General features: G+C 41.5%; 1 protein-coding gene across 7 annotated transcripts in view; it reads left to right on the top strand.

Annotated features, from left to right (window-relative positions):
- rasgef1b (RasGEF domain family member 1B) overlaps positions 1 to 20830 on the top strand; it is a 263110-nt gene that overhangs the window by 204315 nt on the left and 37965 nt on the right. The window contains exon 1 of one of the 7 annotated variants that reach the window (XM_008110990.3): positions 13932 to 14176. The exons of the other annotated variants lie outside the window; for them this stretch is intronic. The gene's annotated coding sequence lies outside the window, so the exon portion shown is untranslated. Of the gene's footprint in view, positions 1 to 13931; positions 14177 to 20830 lie in introns of those variants that run through there. 7 annotated transcript variants of the gene reach the window in all.

Below are 20830 nucleotides of genomic sequence, written 5' to 3'. Positions count from 1 at the left end.
TAAACAGAACTTGCCTAGAAAACTGTGTGATAGTTTTGCCTTAGTGTTGCCGTAAGTCAGATTTGAAGGCTCACAAGTACAACAATGTGCCATTACCTGTTTTTTAAAATGTTTTCTTGCCATGCAACCTTTCTATCTTGCTATTTAAAGCTATGATGTGCAAGAAGAATGGGGACTGTGTGGCTTTCTAGAAACTCCCAGTATTTATAGCAATTGGCTCCACTGTTTAGCGTTGCTGGGACTTGCAGTCTAAGGGTTACTCCTCTGACTTCAAACTGTCCCTGAAAGGTGTTGGTTTCACTGTGTCTTTGCTCGTATCCCGTCCCAGAGTCACCAGCAACAAGCCTGGACACAGTACCATCCAATTTCAGCTGAAACGAAGGATCCTATGATTTGTGGAGAGCTTGCTGGATCAGCATCCTTCTCGCTTGATTGCAGCGCAGATGTACAGACCTTAAATGGCAATAAAAGTGGATGAGTGAAAACTACCCATAATGGCCTTTGAATTTCCCTCTAGGCTTTGATATTCCTCTTAATTACCTGCTCGTGCCCTAGAAGAACTGTGCCAGGGCAGCCTTTTTTTACCTTATTTGAAAGTGCCTACGCTGCATGGTTTTATTAAAGGAATTACTTCCAGAATATAAGCATCAAGTCTGGATTTTTGTGCCATAGAGGTCAATGCACAATTGAAGAGGGGGAAGGGACTAGCAAGAGCACAATATACATACCATTTCAGGAAGCAAGCCAAATACTACAATTTGTAAAGATGACTGTGATTTCTTTTAAAAAATATTTGTATTGATAGTATTGGTTTTTATTTGTTCATCACCTTGGGATGTTTTGTGGGCTGGAAGGTGATATAGAAATACTATAAATACATAAATAAATATTAATTAAAATATCCCAGACAATGCAAAGTGGAATTAGAGCATCGTAAGTGCAGAGTGCATTAAGGCCATGGTTTCAAGATGTCAGCTGAAGTTTCAAACACTTGCTGTGCTTCGCTGTATTTCTAGATGGGGAGACAAATCATAATGTGAGAGTCACTGGTGGAAAAGGAGGTTTTGAGTATCCATCTCCACCTGTTTCCAGCTGGCACCTAATGTAAGGCAAATGACTACTGCATTTATGCAGTGGTGTCCCAACAAAAGGTCAAGAATGGGAAGAGACTGGAGATAGCTGATGAGTACACCATGCTGTTGGGTCCTTCAAAGCATGCAAGGACAGTGCTGGACTGTCTGCCCATGAGACCTTTTGGTGCACAGACCCTGGCCGCAACAATGCAAAATACAGTCTATACACATGTACATGCACATATACACCCCTGTGTGCAAGCACATGCCTTCAAGTCATCTGCTCATGTACAGTGAACCAAAGTATTTCATTGGGGTTTTTTCAGTCAAGGATTACTCAGCCATTGCTGTCCTCGGGAAAACAGCTAACAGTGCTTGGTATTTCTTGGAGGTCCCCCATTCAACTACTTTCTAGGATTGATCCTGCTTAGCTTCCAAGTTTGGACTGGATCTGATGCCTTCAGAGTATTTAGGAATAAGGCATATATTCTCCCTGTTGCCAAATTTGCTAGCAATTTGCTTTGCACAAGCACCAGGGGAAAAAAACCCTTTAGAGCATGATACATGCTATGGGTAATGCTGCACTTATTGGGAGCCCCATCTATTGACTATTCTAAAGCCTTCAACTGTGTGGATCATAATAAACTATGGCATGTTCTTGGTAGTATGGGGATATCAAGTCACCTTGTCTGTCTCCTGAGAAATCTGTATAAAGACCAAATAGCCACAGTAAGAACAGATCACGGAACAACAGACTGGTTCAAGATTGGGAAAGGAGTGCGGCAGGGCTGTATACTTTCACCCTCCCTATTCAACTTGTATGCAGAACACATCATGCGACATGTGGGGCTTGAGGAATCCAAGGCCAGAGTTAAAATTGCTGGAAGAAACATTAACAACCTTAGGTATGCAGATGATACCACTCTGATGGCCGAAAGCGAGGAAGAACTGAGGAGCCTTATCACCAAGGGGAAAGAAGAAAGTGCAAAAGCTGGGTTGCAGTTAAACGTCAAGAAAACCAAGATCATGGCAACTACACCTATTGATAACTGGCAAACAGAGGGAGAAAACGTGGAGGCAGTGACAGACTTTATATTTCTAGGTGCGAAGATCACTGCAGATGCAGACTGTAGCCAGGAAATCAGAAGACGTTTACTTCTTGGGAGGAGAGCAGTGGCCAACCTTGACAAAATAGTGAAGAGCAGAGACATCACACTGGCAACAAAGGTCCGCATAGTCAAAGCAATGGTATTCCCCATAGTAGCCTATTGATGAGAGAGCTGGACCATAAGGAAGGCTTAGCGAAGGAAGATAGACGCTTTTGAACTTTGGTGCTGGAGGAAAATCCTGAGAGTGCCTTGGACCGCAAGAAGATCCAACCAGTCCATCCTCCAGGAAATAATACCCAGCTGCTCACTGGAGGGAAGGAGAGACAAAGCTGAAGTATTTTGGCCACATCATGAGGAGACAGGAAAGCTTGGAAAAGATCACAATGCTGGGGAAAATGGAAGGAAGAAGGAAGAGAGGCCGACCAAGGGCGAGCTGGATGGACGGTATTCTTAAAGTGACTGGGTTACCTTGAAGGAACTGGGGGCGGAGACGGCCGACAGGGAGCTCTGGCATGGACTGGTCCATGAGATCACAAAGAGTCGGAGATGACTAAACAACTGAGCAGCAGCAGCATTTATCCACTTGACCAGTTCCTGGCATCTACTCCCAGATCTGGACCACCACACTACTCGGTAAACCAGTTTTTGTTCAGAATCTGTGTGCATGTATGCGGCTGCCTCCCATGCTGGCTTCCTCCATCAGTTGGCCTAGAAACCGTTCTGGCTCTCTCCCAACCCTTTGCCTGCCCCAGATCTATGTCATTGAAGAGGAAATGAACCCAGTTGGTGGCATTAAGGAAGAGATTTCTGTTATGCATTACTTTCCAGGACATCTAATATTTCTCCCAGATGTTTCATAAATGCACCCCTGCTTTCCAGAAGCCCTCTGGATGTACTTCTCTCACTGCCAGCCTCAAAGAGCACACAGCGTGTTCAAAGGCTAAGCAAACCATAATTTCAAGAACAGATATGCACGACACAGGCCAACTGTCATGATAGCTGTGGGAAAGGCAGCCCACTTCATGTTTTCTTTTGAAGATTGGGATCCATGAAGATTTAACATAAAGCCAGGGAAAAGTAGACCTTTCATCAGAAGAGTGAAATTACAGCAAGCAAAGAAAACTTGAGCATTAAGTTAGTAAGATGTATACTTGGATTGTGCTTTCATGTTCAATCCGAAAGAGCATCTCCCTTTGAGTAGGTCTGTAGTTCAAGAAGCAGAACATGTCTACAAAACAGGGTTTTTAAATGCAGATAATCCAATTGCACAAACTCACAATACTAAAGGAGAGGGAAAAAAGCCAAATAAATATAAAACACACTTTGTTACTTACTTACACCTTGTATATGCTACAGTTTCTCTATAGAACTCAGTCGCTCCAATCTACTGTACAGCAATAATTCATTTTAATTTATAAATCTGCCTTATTTCATTAGCTAAAGATTTGATAGCTTACATTTTCCCCATTTGTATAACTGAACTGTCAAAATTAGAAGCAAATAAACAGAAATGATTGAAAAGTTGAATTAAAAATATAAACAATCCTGCATTTGAAAGGCCCTTTCTGCTCTGAGCAGTTCCCAAAGGCCAGCCAAAACAAAAATATCTTTACTTGCCAATGAAAGGATGGTAAGGAAGGCACCAATCTTGCCAAGATATGGGTGTATCTACATTGTAGAATTAATGCAGTTTCACATCACTCTTAACTGCTGTGGCTCAATGTTATGGAAATATAGCTGTAATTTACAAGGTTTTTAACCTCCTCTGCCCAAAAGCAGTCTGGTTTTTGGACCTGAGAGGATGGAATGTATTGTGTCTGAAGAAACTGAACTGGACATATGTGGCCAAGCAACATCAGAAAGTGGCCAAGATGGCAATAATTATTAGTGACAAAGGACCTGCAAATTAGGAGAGGTTACAGCAGTTTGCTTTTGCCAAAACCTACATGGAGGGACAGGACCTCACCTTTCCTTTCCCCCTGCTGAATTCACTTTGTGCAACTATCTTTTCATATTGAAATCAGTTTGCAGCAACTGAAGTAAGCTGAGGACAAAAGGGGGGACATGGGAGGAGGAGAAAGAAACTGGGACATTTTCAAAGCAGCTGAAAATGTGGAGTGACAGACTGTACCTGCAAAATAGGGACACTTGGAAAGTATGCATCTGCAATGTAAAGGTAAAGGGAAAGGTTTTATCCTGACATTAAGTCTAGTTGTGTTTGACTCTGGGGGTTGGTGCTCATCTCTGTTTTGAAGCTGAAGAGCTGGAATTGTCCATAGACATCTCCAAGGTCATGTGGATGGCATGACTGCATGGAGTGCTGTTACCTTCCCATCGGAGCAATACCTATCAATCTACTCACGTTTGCATGCTTTCGAACTGCTAGGGTGGCAGAAGCTGGGACTAACAGCAGAAGCTCTCCCCACTCCCTGGATTCAAACTGCTGACCTTTCAGTCAGCAAATTCATCAGCTCAGTGGTCTAACCCACTGTGCAACCAGAGTCTCCATGTACCTGCAAACTCACTGTTTATTTTCTTGTTGTTTGGGATCAAAAGAATACATTACTAGAAACAAGGCATGTGGATGTATATCAGCTAAAAAGAGCACCTCACCCAAGTAGGTGGATGACGAAGTCTGAGCCACTTGCTGACAGTGTTTGGTTGCATTCCTCCTCCTACCCTCCCCCTTTTCTGTATCTAGCAAACATTATTCCAGCTCTTCAACATCTGCCAGACTGTTAATGTCTTAATGCTTATTCTAGTGTCAGGAAGCGCTGGTGGACATCAGACTAAATGGGAAGCTGTCAGTGAGGAAATTACTTACCATTCATAAAGTGATCCTTGCAGTCTGTCAGGTACCGTTTGAGCTGGATTGTCAGGCTGAAAGGAAGAAATTCAGGGTGTTAGGTGGTGAAGAAATTCAGGATTTAAAACAGAGGGACAAGAAGGGGATGAAATGATAAGCGGCATTCATTAACAGAAGCAACAAAAATTGGAGAGTACAGCAGACTGCCAATGAAGACCAGGTGCTGTAGGCTGTATTTAAAAGGATGAAACTTGTCTTAAATAGCCTATGACATTCATGGGGGTGTCATTGGTTGATAGGTGACTTGAAGGGTGTTGTAGTTTTTCAGATTGCATGTTATGGACATTTTGAAATATAGTTACATTTAAATATGAAGTGGGGTTAACATAGGTCTTAAATGAAATCTAATGTTATTGGCAGAGTGACCATATCACCACTCCTCTCTTAGAAAGATTGTCAGCAAACACTCCTCCAACTGAATGTATCATTTATTTGAAGGACTGACGTGTTAGGAGGACTAGAAGAAAAGAAGAAAATAAATATATAATATGGGAAAGGGACTTTCAGCAGAACCAGCTTGTATGACAGGATGCACTTGCTGGAATCTCCTCTTAGGAATATTTAAATGTGTCTGACCATTATGGGATATTTCTATTTAAATTAGAGTTATCATATCTAAATGGCAATCTATACAGCACAATCCCCAAACTTATGAGACCTATATCTGCAGTTTCATTTATCGAGATCTGACAAAATATGTCCTTATAAGGCATTTTCCACATACTCCAGCACAACTTTATGGTACACCTGGGGCAAAGGGCTTTCATTTCAATAAGGTTGCTAATATCTGCAGTTTCATGTATCCATCAGAAGTCCAGTAATATATCCCACAGTGACATATTGTACTGTATATTAAATGTAAATATTTAATATTTAAATTAGTACAGGTAAATCTTTATATTACCCTTGATCCTTTCCTTTTTTTTCTCCCTCTCCAGAAATGTACACCCATGTCCAGCTTGCCTCCTGGTAATTGAAACTACCCAAGCTGTAGAATAGAGATTTTATCTTTAGTCGACTGGGACTGGAGAGGAGACAGACTCAGGGCCACATAGTTCTTTTCAGTTATTATACACTTCCACTTTTGCAATAATAGTTTCATTAAAAAGGAAGTTTATTACAGTTCTTGGCAAGAACACTGCTCTCACAAAGTGATTCCAAAAAATATTGTGCTTGGATGAGGAGCTCCATTTCAGGGAACTCTGCAAAGTAGCAACATTTTTTTTCTGCTTTATTATCGTTTCTCCTTCAGCTGATACTAGTTTTTACTCCCTAGGCTCAGTGCTAATGACCAAAAAGGCCACCAAGTTGAACTCTACTCTCTCCCAGTTGTATCTGGGCTGCAAAAGAAAAACCTTCCCATTAATTCTGTTATCAAAATTGACCTGTTGGGCTCATTTTGCCGGAGGCTTTGTCAACCCTGATAATGTATTGTGTTATTTGATAGCAATTATTTTATATTATATTATACCATATCATAATTATAGTCACAGCCTTCCTAACCCCTTAGTCCGTCAATCATTTTGAGGGAAATAGCATAAAATGTCCAATAACATGTAACCCTAACTATATGACAATGATTATGCTGATCATTTCTGATAAATATCAGGAAGTATGTGAGGTGTAAATGAACCTGGAAAGTGAGATCTATGCCTTTCCTTTCCAATCATATTCTCAATGTTCAGGGGTTTGTACCAGAGAGAAATCCATCCCATTGTCATGTGGTGGTGACAGCATTTTTAGTGAAATACAAGTTGGAGAAGAAACAAACTTGCAATCTATTTGCTATGGTACATTATTTGTTCATTTGAGCAGAAGTATGTTGGAAGTTTTTTTTCCCCCAATGCTCTTTTTTTCCATGGAATTTTTTTCTAAACCACCCCTGTATATCCATACTTGTCTGAGTTGTTTTGTTGCAGTTAGATGGATTAAATATAGCATATATCAGCTAATCCTTGGCGTCAGAGAAACAGACTAACAAATTAATGTACTGCTAAGCTTGTCTCTAATTTGTAAAATCTGTTGCTACTCATTCAATCACAAGTACAAACGCTTGAGGCCCTGTGCCCACAGGCTCTGATTCATTCTTTAGTGAAATAGAATATTCAGCTAGTTGGATTGAATCATGTCTTTATCAACTTGAAACAGAACTGATAAGTAGTACAATAAAGAGGTGAGTGAAACTGATGATACTAAACTTCTCCTCCAGCTAAAGAAAGCTAAACCCTTGATTTATCTGGTACTGCCATTTTTAGCCATGCATTATTTAAAAATAGTGTCCTTTCAGGTATAGACACGTAATAAGGTGCCATTATCTTTATATTGTTTCAAGGATTCTAATAAAATAATTTAAACATGCTAGTTTAAATCATGTTCATTTAGAAATTATTTAGATCACTGGGAAAAATCCATTTCTACTTCCCAATCCCCTAAAAAAACCCACACATAGCATGTGACTATTCCCCTCAAAGGGACTGGCATTTACCAGTAATATAAAAAGCATAATTTCTAGACACTTCATCAGACTCAGGATGGAACGCCTTCTCCTTGAAGATGCATAATTATTTTTGTTTCCTTTGTTGATACTATTTGTGTGTGAGAGAGAGAGTCTTCTAAGTGTCTGTCGACTTAAGGTGACCCCATGAATTTCATATGGTTTTCTTAGGTCTGAAATATCCAAAGGTAGTTTTGCCAGTTCCTTCCTCTGAAATATAATTTACAGATTCCTTGGCCATGGGCCACCCAAATACAGTAGAGTCTCACTTATCCAAGCCTCGCTTATCCAAGCTTCTGGATTATCCAAGCCATTTTTGTAGTCAATGTTTTAAATATATCATGATATTTTGGTGCTAAATTTGTAAATACAGTAATTACAACATAACATTACTGCGTATTGAACTACTTTCAAAGTAGTTTTTATATGCCAAAAACTTCATTTTTGTGGCTGCCACAAACTACCAGTATGTTGAATTGATTGAGACTCTACAAGATATTCATTCCATTCTGGTGCCCTTTATATGCTCTGGACTGCAGCTCCCACACTCCTTTGCCATTGAGTATTTGGGTTGGCTTCTGGAAACTGAAACTTAACAACAACTGGAATGGCAAAGGTTCCCCATCCATGCCGCTTGGAAAACAATCTCTTTTAATAGTACAGACACTGTAGAGAATACAATGGGGATACTAATGGAAATCTATGACCTCCCTGTGTTATTACTTGGTCCTCTCCCCTCACTTGCTAACACACATTCCTTGGCTTTTGAGCAACCTACAGCTGGAGCTGAAACATGTCAGAAAGCAAAATTATCTATCTTTGCTTCCTCAAAGCCCCATGCATGCAAGGTGGAACATGCCCCCTTTCCTATTCTCCACATTTCCCAATCTCTCAACTATACTACTACTTCATCAAACTAGACTGATTGATCAGCTCACCCTGGAACTGGACTCAATGGAAGAGGCATGACTATGATATATTCAGACCATGACGTAAAGGTTTGTTCTGCCTCATTCACCTCCACCACACATACTTGCACATTTAGGGCTGTAAAAATAGTCTCAGATTACTTCACCTCCAAGAGCCTCAGGTCACATGAGCAAGCACTCAATTCCACCTCCTGACTCACTGTTCAGAGATTTCTGCTTGGAGCAGAAGTGCCCAAGTGCCAAAAGCCACCATGTATGGCAAATATGCAAAAGAAGTGCTGGATGGTATTTTCTAGAGGTGTTGATCTTGAGGCAAATGGCTATATTGCCCTATGGTTGAACCTGTACTTCTTGGATTCTTGGATCACATGAAGCTTGTCTCGATCAGTGCTGAGTTTTCCCTTTTATAGCTTGGAAAAAATTATAGTACTGTTATGGCCCATGCCTCACAACCTCTGAGGATGCCTGCCATAGATGTGGGTGAAACGTCAGGAGAGAATACACACAGCCTGAAAGACATACAACAACCCTGTGATCCTGGCTATGAAAGCCTTCGACAAAATATGGTACTGTTTCATTATCCAGGCGGAGGCCACAAGGGGGTGCTAGAGAGAGAAGGATAGTCCATTTTATGGGGGTGGAGGGTGGGTTGACGGAAGAAAACCATTCCCCCTTGTTTTCTTGTTATTTCCCCTAGCCATGTCCCCATCCTAGAAATAACCCTCACTTATGGCATGGGAATTGGGGAGGGGGAATAACCAGCAAAAATGAGGAAAATTGTCTTCCGCCTTCAACTCTCCTCCTGTAAAATGAACTATCCTTCTCTCTCTAGTGCCCTCTTGTGACCTCCGCCTGAATAATAGAACAGTACCAAAATTACTTTTATGGATAATAGTATCCAGACATTACTCTGGCTAGTAGATTTTAAGAATTATTACCCAAAATAAGATACTGTTTCTATGCTCTGCCTCTTTATTAGTATGTTGGCAGAGTGCAACATCATTTTGGGGCTGATCCAGCATATGAAATACCATGTTGAACCCCAAAATGTGTCCCCATGGGGATGCATTCACCTGCGTGGATTGAGGGCATTAAAGCCACATGTGATATTTATCCACTGTGAGGCTGATCTTCATCAAGACCAACCTAAGTGGTCAATGTAGAAGCGGCCTCTGTCCAGCACTCAAACCACTATATCATATTGGCTCTCAAATGCTAAGTGTCCTGCAAATAGGATGGACCCATGACAGTTAAACTGGAACCATAGTGAAAAGGCCCAGGAAGGAGTCTCCATGTGACTCCAGGCACTTGGGAATTTCTTGAGTCACGAGGGCTGGTTATCTACATTGCTCACCAACACTCATGGATTTCAAGCTATAGTTGAGCAAATGGGGAAAGCTTGAGGACTGTTGTGGAGTGGGACAGAGCAGAGCAATGCAGGAAGGCATCAGATTTCTCTAAAGCGCAGAAGATAATGTATCTTCCTTTCTGTCAGGATGGGATTTTCTGCTGAAGCTTGAGGGGCACAGAATGAATCATATGTCACAAAACTTTCTCTTCCGCTCAGAAAATGAAGTAATGACTTCCAGGTATAACACTACAAGTACTGGAATTTTTGAGTAGGGGGAAAAGGTTCCCTGCGGGCATTGCAATGTTATTTTCCAAAAGAAGTACAACAAGGAAGCAAAGTGGCTTTATCTGTGTAATGAATAAAGGTTTCTTGTTACTTTCCAAAGTAACTCATCATGGGCATTTAAAGGCCACTTGACAGGTCCTTTCCAAGTGTTGGGTGACTCTCTTTCCAATCATCAAGATAATTTTTACTAAAGTAGCAGACAATAACAGAAAGGGAATGGCAGTGTTATTTTTTTAGTATTACTGTATCAAACTGTGCTTCTCAAACACTATAATGAGTAACAGCAGAAAGCAACTTTCCAAACTCTGCCTCCCTCATCTTGCTGCCATCCCTAGTATCTGCTGCCTGAGGCAACCACTGGTAGCTCCATTTGTCAAATATAGGAGTGGGGAATGTGCAGCCCGTGGTGACCTAACTGGGGACTCTGTAGACCTTTGTGGTCGTTCAACTTTTAAAATAAAAAAATTAAGATCAAAAAGTGAGTTTGCGACTGAAAAGCTCATTGTGAGAAAAAGTAGACTGCAAAGGGAAACACACAAAAACTAAATCTAGGAAGTAGCATTCCTTGGCAGAGTTTAGCAGAGAAAGGTGCACCTCCTTGATTGCAACTAGTTTAAGAACATACAAGGAGGCGGCATCCAGTTAAAGAACTTGATTAATTGATTTAAGGGTACACCACTGTAGAATTAATGCAGTTTGAGACTGCTTTAACTACTATTGCTAAATGATATGGAATTATGGGAGTTGTAGTTTGGTAAGACAGCAAACTACTGTTTGGCAGAAGCTGTAATGCAGGGGTCCCCAAACTAAGGCCCGGGGGCCGGATGCGGCCCTCTGAGGTCATTTACCTGCCCCCCGCCCTCAGTTTTATAATATAATATATATAATAATATTATAATGTAATACAATACAACACTAATAATAATACCATATAATAATATTTATATATTCTATATAACATATAATATTACTAATAATATTACAGTATAGTGGTATAGTTCAATATAGTAATATATAATGCTAATATTGTGCTATGCTAATAATATAATATAATTTGTAAGCCACTCTGAGTCCCCTTTGGGGTGAGAAGGGTGTGATACAAATGAAGTAAATAAATAATAAATAAATGTTAGACTTAGGCTCACCCAAAGTCTGAAATGACTTGAAGGCACACAACAACAACAACAACAACAACCCTAATTAACTTGACTAGAAGCAGGACCACACTTCCCATTGAAATCCTGATAAATGTATGTTGGTTAAAATTGTTTTTATTTTTAAATATTGTATTGTTCTTTCATTGTTCTTCTTCTTCTTCTTCTTCTTCTTGTTTTTGCACTACAAATAAGACATATGCAGTGTGCATCGGATTTGTTTGTATTTTTTCAGTTGATAATCCGGCCCCTCAACAATATGAAGGATTGTGGACCGGCCCTCAGCTTAAAAAGTTTGAGGACCCCTGCTGTAATGACTTTGTAAAAACACAACTCCCATGATTACTAAGTATTGGTCCATGGCAGTCAAAGTGGTGTCGAATTGCATTAATTCTATAGTAGAGATGAACCTTTAGAATGTGTATGTAATCTTGAAGTATCTAACTCCTAGCTAATGAATTAAAAAGATCTTTAAGTAAAAGAAAAATCTCCAATGAGCTTAGCCTTTTGACTCAACACCTTGAAGCTGATCAAACAAAGAAAAGAGGGAGTTAGAGAAGGGTGAGTTTTTGTATAACCATGGATCCTCAGGTGTCTTTCAGGTTGCTTGGTCTAGATCAGGCATAGGTAAACTTCAGCCCTGTTGGAAATAGCAACATCCCAAGCCTTTCGCTATTTGTTTATTAATGTATATATATATTTGCTAACTTGTATTCTATGTATATGTTGATTTGCCACTTTGACTGTACCTCTTTGGTATGGGAGGAGTTATAGACATGCGATTGTACTGAGCATGTTCAGACTCAGGACTCCATTTTTGTATTGAGTTTGCATCAGACCTCAGTGGAGGTGGATGCATATTTTTTGTTTAGAGACTTCAATGAGTGCAACTATAGACTATTGATTAAGAATAATACCATGTGTACTCAACACAGAGAGAAGCTATATCCTATCCATAAAGGTAAAGGTTTTCCCTGACATTAATCTTAGTTGTGTCTGACTCTGTGGGTTGGTGCTCATTTCCATTTCTAAGCCGAGGAGCCAGCGTTGTCCAAAGACACCTCCAAGGTCATGTGGCCAGCATGACTGTATGGAACACCGTTACTTTCCCACAGGAGTGGTATCTATTGATCTACTCACACTTGCATGTTTTTGAACTGCTAGATTGGCAGAAGCTGGGGCTAACAGCAGGAGCTCACCCACTCTCCAGATTCGAACCATTAACCTTTCAGTCAGCAAGTTCAGCAGCTCAGCAGTTTAACCCACTGCACCAACTATCCATAACTGAACTTTAATTAGAAATGTGCCTGTGTGGTGAATTAATACAAGATGTTTATGAGTAAACAAGATATATTATTTTTCAAAGACAACTTTTTTTTTTTAAATCTCAGAGTGCATATCTTAAACTCAAAGGTTTTAAGCGAGTGTATATATTTTGGGCAACTGCAATTACAATTACAACTTCAAAGAAACTATCATCCTCTGCTAACCAGATATATTTTTGTAGTGGTATGTCTTTGTCCCTGGCAGTCCAAAGACATGGTTCTTCAGTTTAACAGCCGAGTTACCTGTGTACTTGTGAATATCACTTGTTCAAAGAGTCAACGTCTAACACGGTCCTGCTTTTCTTGAGTAGTGGTTTTCAAAAGGTGGTCTCCACGTGCTCATCGGGATTCACGTTTGCCAAATGGGTGTGATATCATTTTTCCTTTTCAATAAGGTTCTGGTTGTCATTTATTTCTAAGAGGTTATTGCCTCAGAGAGGAGTCCCGGTGACAAAGTGTGTTAAAGCACTGAGCTGCTGAACTTGCAGACCGAAAGGTCCCAGGTTCAAATCCCAGGAGCGGAGTGAGCACCCGCTGTTAGCTCCAGCTTCTGCCAACCTAGCAGTTCGAAAACATGCAAATGTGAGTAGATTAAGACAGCTGGGCTGTGGCGCAGGCGGGAGAGCAAGCCAGTGCAATTAACTGCAATGAATCACTCTGACCAGGAGGTCATGAGTTCGAGGCCCGCTCGGAGCCTATGTTTGTTTGTCTTTGTTCTATGTTAAAAGGCATTGAATGTTTGCCTATATGTGTAATGTGATCCGACCTGAGTCCCCTTCGGGGTGAGAAGGGCGGAATATAAATGCTGTAAATAAAAATAATAAATAAATAGATTAATAGGTACCGCTCTGGCGGGAAGGTAACGGCGTTCCATGCAGTCATGCCGGCCACATGACCGTGGAGTTGTCTACGGACAACACCGGCTCTTCGGCTTAGAAATGCAGATAAGCACCAACCCCCAGAGTCAGACATGACTGGACTCAACGTCAGGGGAAAGAAACCTTTACCTTTACCTTTAGAGAGTGGGTAAAGTAATTCCCAATAGTCCCTCCTCCCAGGTGTTTTGGACTTCAGCTCTCACAATTCCGAGTTGGAGTCCAAAACACCTGGAGGGAGGGCCGAAGTTTGCCCATGGCTAGATGCACCCTGAGTTAAGAGGGAGAGAGATCCACAGGCGAGGCAAACCAACTTCTCCAAATCAGCAGCGCGTTCCCTCCTGCGCATTCATGGGATTTTGGGGGCTTTTCCACCCAATCCGCCCCCTCCGTGGTTAAGTTGCCAGGGATTGGTGGATCCATCCTGGGAGGCGGAGCCAAAGGCCCTGGACAGAGGAGGGGGCGTGGACGTTCCCCGCACAACCGCGACGCGCTGGAATCAGTTTGTTTCTGCCTCCGAAGAGGAATGTCCGCGCCGGACAAGTAGCTGGGCTTCCCTTTGCAACAGCAGCCTTTGGGCTAGAGACCGATCCCGAAACGCCTTTAGGGCTGCAAGTTTCACCCGAAAGAGACTCCAAAGGAGTTTGCTCCCACCGCGATCAGAAGAGAGAAGAAAAGACTAGGATTTTGGGGAGCCTCCTTCGCTCTCGGCCAGGTAAACAACTCCCTGTCATCGCGCGTTGGTGCCGCTTCGGGGAATCTCCCCGTCAGCGTTTATTATGCCCCGCTGTTGTGTTGCGCCGGGGTTTCCAGCAAAGGATGGAGGCTTGTAGGGTAGTTGTTTGTGTGTGTCTGTTAGCCTGTGGATCTACACTCGAGAATGGATGCAGTTTGGCATCACTTGGAATTGCCATGGCTCAGTGCTGTGGAATCGTGGGAGTTGTGGTTTTCACAAGGTCTTTAGCCTCCTTGGCCAGAGTGCTAGTGCTTCACCAAACTCCAAATCTCAGGATTACTTGACACTGAGCCGTGGTAGTTAAAGTGGTGTCAAAACTGCATTAATTCTACAGTGAAGAATTGTATTGTCGAAGGCTTTCATGGCCGGTTGCTGTGAGTTTTCCGTGCTGTATGGTCATGTTCCAGAAGCATTCTCTCCTGACATTTCCCAAATCCTATTTTTTCTCATGAATTATCCCATGAAATGCCCAAAGTACAATAGATTCAGTTTTGTCTTCCTGGCATATTGGAAGTGTTTGAGCTTGATTTGCTCTTAGGTCATTTTTTTGGTCTTTTTGGCAATGCGTAGGATCCAAAGAATCTCACATTCATCACTACTTTTCATATGTGTTTATTTTCTTCTTGTCAGGCATCCTCAGGGGTGAGGTCTGTGGGAAACTAGGCAAGTGAGGTTTATATATCTGTGGAAAGTCCAGGGTGGGAGAAATAACTCTTGTCTGTTTGAACCAATAGTTCCTTCAACACAACCTTGGGTAACCCTATACATTATTTACCTTTTCCTTAAGTGCGTATATAACATTCGCAGGTGTTTTTGCCAATCTTTTCCTCTGAAATAAAGCCTACAGCACCAAGCATTCCTTGGTAGTCCTTCTAGGCTTGGGGAAGGGTCTTATTTTTGGACTGGTGCTCCCAGAATCCTCCAGCCAGTGTATAGATTAGTCTTGGGATTCTTTGACCATCCTTCTGGGTTTGAGGAAGGTCTTTTTTGGTACTTTCAGTAGGGGATTCTGGGAGTGACAGTCCTAAAAGACACCTTCTCCGAGCTTTGGAAGCATTTGCAGCATTTGGGGAAGAGGGACTGTGGTGAGATCTGGTGAGCTTCTGTGCCATCAGGTTGGCACTCAAGTTGTCCCCATGAATTTCATACAGTTTTTAAAGGCAAATACTTCCAAGAAAATACCAGTATAGATTTCAGCTCACCTCCTTCTGCTGCTCCACCTCCCATATAAGTAGAAAATCCCGATCTTATCTGGAGTACAAGAGTCGGTAGCAGTCATGTAAAGGAGCCTTCTCCAAGCTATACTGGACTCCAGTCCCCATCACCCCCAGGAATATTGTTGGTGGGCATTATGTCCAACACAGCTGGAGGGAGTTGGTTGGAGAAGGGCAGGAACTGTACTCACTGGACAACAATGCAAATTGTGTTCAGGTGTTTGCAATTGAGACATCTTTCTCACCTGAGCCCTTGAAGCACAATACTGTGCTTGAAACCAGTTTTACCAGAGTTGCTGTAAACAAGCTTAAAGTCTTAATTTAAAACACTTTGGTGCTAGACTTCTATAGTGTTGTGATTATATATGAATCACTGTGTTGTGTGGATTGGGTGTCTTGGCATTATTTTCCCCTTTGACAAGGCAGTTAGGGAGGGAAGTTACTGGGTGTTTCTGCATTCTTTCGATACCTCCTGCTTTGTTTCTTTCTCAGGTGTGACAAGTGGCTGGATATGTGTTTCTCCTTTTCCAGGAAGTTTTAGTAAACAGGAAAGGTATCCAACAGTCCTGCTTTTCAGATCTAGTCAGAAGTCTAATTCTAACCCCAGGGGCATTTGAGTTGCATTTGAAAACGGCAGCCTTGTTGAGCAAAACTGGACAGCTTGAAAGCCAGAGTTGATAGGAATCAAGAGTTGATGACACAGCGTAAGACACTAGTGATTTGAGCTCTTTAGGGTCTCTTCTCAAATGATTTTACAAACAGTAACACAATCCCCTTTCCTTGGTTGAAATGAACTCACTATGTGTTTTGGACATTAATCAGAGAAGAACCAGACTGGAGTACACTTGCAATCTGATTCCTTTTCACTGGGAAGTGAACTCTGTTTATTTGCAGGATAGACTGAGTAAATGTCCAGTTGTAGCCTAACTCTCTTACATGCATCTTGGCTTTTAAAGGTTGCTTTGTTGTTATTTTTATTGGAAGTTTGCCTGACATAGAACTGGATGAATTCATGATGGGTAAGTGTGCATTCTATAATGGCTAAAGAGCCAGGAGGCAGTATGTCAAATATCAAGAGCACACAAAGAAAATATTGTTCCTCTACTCTCTAGAGTCTTTAGGCTGATCTTTTGCAGAAGGCTGGATTACCTTTTCAGTTTAAAGAGCCCTTTTAACATTTAAAATGCCACTGGATTTAAGGAGATTTCAAGTCTTTTAAGATACTTTTAGCCATGGAGAGTATGAAGGGGCAGAAAATGAACCTACTGGAGTTGTTTTCTGGTGTTTATGGTGCTTGTAAAGACCCAGATTTGTGGAGTGCTCAGACTTTGAGCAAGAACTGGCAAAGTGTGGATTCATGTCCTGAGTAAGCTTGGATGAACCACTTGGAATACAGTCTTTTCCTATGGTGATGGTACCTGATTAGGAGGAGATTGGTCTTATCCAGAGGAACTTCTTTTAAAAGTAGGTTGTTTTGTATAGTCCAGTTAGAATAATAATAATAATAAAAATCTAGGATTAAATTTCTCTGTAACCTTGTCATTTCAGTTCTAGGTTGGCCTTAATTTGAATCAGGATTACCCAATATTATCATTGGGCAACTCTAGACCATGATGGACATGAGGGGGCACACTTCACTCCAAAACAGTGTTGTGAAAAGCCAACTCCCATTCAGAACTTCAGGCTGTGTGGAGGTGTGTGTGTGTGGTTTGGCCCTCCTCATTCTGTGGAATCAGACCCTGGATCTTTGTCCCAAAGATCTACTTGAATGGTCCTGTTGGAATCATTAGTTCCGCTAATATGCATCTCATAATATGTTCCAGCAGATTACCAGTTCTGCCTTTCACGTGAGAATTATGACTTATCCGACCTCCTTGTGTTCATGTGTGGTCCAAACAGTTGCTGAGAATTGAAACCCCATTGCCAAGAAATGAAACTACTTAGGTGGCAGATTAGATTTGCTTTTTAGGTTGAAATCTTTCTTGCGTCTGTGGATTAGATTTGCCCTCATTTTTCCCTTCCTCCCCTATGTATGTTAGTGGGTTTGTTTTGGTTCTGGTTGCCAAGCCTGAGTAGAGACAGACAGAAACATCCTCTTCTCTGCAGCACGTGACTGTGTGGTGGTTGCTAGCTCCTCTAAATTTAGGACTGGATGAGACACTTAATTGGAAGAGAATAGCTGGAGTTCACAAGAAGGGAAGGAGGGATGCTGACCTGGGTTACTGCTTTGTTTTGATCATAGGATGGTGATCTGACAAGCAGGCTTCAGAGATGACTGCTTTCTTCCTCTCAAAACACAATGCATAATGATTTATATATGGCTGTATTGCACAGTTACTGATGAGCACGAGGGAAGCAGAAGATTGCTTCAAAAAGGGAGAAACCTTAATTCAGAGCTTCCCGTTTCTGAATTCCCATTTTGCGTGGACACAACTCGGATGTTTCAAGTTGCTATGACCATCAGTATTTCAGATCACATACTCAGAAGACTGCTTATAAATAACCGGTGCTATAGGCTATGCTTCAGAGGAGGAAATTGACAAAACCTCCTCTGGGTATTCCTTGCCTAAGAAAACCTATGATATTCATGGGGTTGACATAAGTCAATAGGTGACTTAATGTCATAGGATGCACACATTGTTCTGTTGGAGAGTTTCCAGAAATCTCTTCGAAGATGGCACTTAACATAAGGATAATATCTGCTTTGTTCAAAACATCAATTTCCAAATCCCATTTATATGTACGTGCTTTGGATATTTTGGGTGCTTCTCTCTGGCTATGCTGCTGAAATATTTGAACTATGTTTATGCAAATGCATTGGCCACAGTTGTTATGCTACATCCAACTAGAGCATCTTTTAAAAAGGTTTTTAAAGACCCAGACTTGGGGAGTGGTCAGAGTTTGAGCAAGAACTGGCAAAATGTGGATTCATGTCCTGGATGAGCCACCTGGAATACAGTCTTCCTCTTTTCCTATGGTGATGGTACCACATTACCAAATACCATTGTCAGTTGTAATCAATCATGTCATCTCATGATACGTCCAATATAGGACTATCCCAGTTTAATTGTTACGGTTTTCAGAGAGAGTTCATACTTGGTTTGCTCTCTGACTTACTTATTTGTAACTCTAGACCAGTCATTCTTGGCCCTCCAGCTGCTTGGGTTTCCAACTCCTGGAATTCCTGACCATTGAACAAGTTGGCTAGGACTTCTGGGAGTTGGAGGTCCAAACAGCTGGAGGGCTAAAGTTTGAGAATGCCTGATCTAGAGTGTGGTATCCATCTCAAGATGAAAGACTCACACAGAAGCTGGCATGATGCAGTTACTGTGTGCCTTCAATGCATTTCTATCTTATGGCAACCCCTGGGCAACCCTATCACTTTTTTTTTGGACAAGATCTTGTTCAGAGGCAGTTTGCCTTGGCCCCTGATATCTACATCCAAAATCCATGAATGCTCAAGTCCTATTATATACAAGTTTTAAAAGGTGCTCCTTATATAGAAGAGTAAAATCAACATTTTTTGGATTTTTAAAAACCTTTTAAAGGCATTGATGATTGAATTTGTGGATGCAGAGTTTGTGGATAAACATGGCCACGAGTACATAGAAGCAGATTGTTTGGAGCACCTTTTGCACATTCCTTCCTTATAGGCTGTAATCTTAGTTGCTGTGTACATAGAAGAGTTCCTGGCTCTATTAACTGATGCATAACAGAAAAACATTCAGTCAGTGCTGTTCTTCCAGTAAGACCTGTCGAACCATTCCTGTAATGCTCTTAAGAGGACAGTAGTCTCCTGTCAGTAAAGGAAGATGGCAATCTTATTGCCTCTCCTCCCCTAATATAAACAATCAATTTGCAGAAATTAATGCAAGCTGCTCCTGGGTTTACTCTTGTTGCTCAGAACTTAAGAGCATGTTTTTAAATGATTAGATGGCCCAGAAGCAAGAAATCTATAGAAGTCAGTTTAAGACGTGACACTGTGTTCAGATCTGGGGGTGTCAGGGTGATTACTGGCTTGTTGAATGGCCAAGAGCATGTCAGTCAGATGTCTGTGCTTGATGCCTTTTAGCTATTATGTAAAAAAAATGTGAGGAATGCTCAATCCCAGCTGAAGTTTACGAGTTGGCAAGGTTGATTAGTGTATCAGCTTTCTTTCCCACTGCTGCTAACTTCTTGGTTCAGTAAATAGGACAAAGCATCCCTGCGGTTCAGTGGTAGCTTACTGGAATAGTACTACTGACTTGGCAACACACAACAGAAAAAAAAGTGTCCACCATCAATATATGTTATGACATGGACTTGGAAGACAATGTCTGCCTCCAGCTGTAAAAAATGTCATCAAGATGCTCTCTTTATTCACAGACATTTATTTATTTATTTATTTACAGTATTTATATTCCGCCATTCTCACCCCGAAGGGGACTCAAGGCAGATCACATTATATACGTATAGGGCAAACATTCAATGCCCATATACACATCAAACCGAGACAGACGCAGAGGCAATGTAACCTTCTCCTGAGGGGATGTTCGATTCTGGCCACAGGGGGGAGCAGCTGCTTCATCATCCACTGTGACGGCACTTCCTCATTCCAATGTCATAAATTAGTTAAATTTGCCTCCCCACTTTATAAGTGGTACCTTATTTCCTACTTGATAGATGCAACTATCTTTCGGGTTGCTAGGTCAGCAACGAGCAGGGGCTATTTTTTATTTTTTTTAATTGACGGGTGCTCACCCCGCCATGGGCTGGCCTCGAACTCGTGACCTCATGGTCAGAGTGATTTATTGCAGCAGGCTGCTCACCAGCCTGTGCCACAGCCCGGCCCCTGGATGTGTTAGTCTGGATCAATATTTCATGCATATGATGAAGTAGATTTAGTTTACGGAGGCCTATGCTATCAACATCTTTCTCTGTGTTTCTTTCTGTCTAGCCTAACATAAAAATAGGCATTATCCTGAGACATTTTGCAAGGCAACCAAGTGACTCAGACCTACTCGGCTTGGTTCAAATAATATTGTTTCTAGCATTCCCATAAAATGTGTGGGTGTGCGGGCCTTAGGTATGTCTGAAGAAAGAGGTGAGAAGTTTAAAAGCACTTACTCATCTTGAAATAATCTTCCCATCCCCTCTCACCACCTCTCTCTCAAGAGTAACCTGTGTTGGGATGAGCATTCCCTTTACCATACACTATTCCTCTTCTGTGTCATTGAAATACTTTGCTTAATCTATTGACTTTGTAGGTGCGAATTGTTTGAAATATCACTTTGATCCAAGGGCTTAGAGAGAGGTTCCACCTTCTGTTCAACATGAGAATTGCTGGCAGCTGAAGTAATCTGGCAACAGAAGGCTGGAAGTGTAACTAATTCTCTTCTCCCTCCTTCCGTCCCTTTGGCTACCTTCCACTGGAAGAAAT

Source organism: Anolis carolinensis, chromosome 5 (assembly GCF_035594765.1).
Source record: "Anolis carolinensis isolate JA03-04 chromosome 5, rAnoCar3.1.pri, whole genome shotgun sequence".
In the NCBI taxonomy this organism is placed as follows: domain Eukaryota; kingdom Metazoa; phylum Chordata; class Lepidosauria; order Squamata; family Dactyloidae; genus Anolis; species Anolis carolinensis.
The sequence above is the reverse complement of the archived record's forward strand: the minus strand, read 5'-3'. Positions and strand labels throughout refer to the sequence as shown.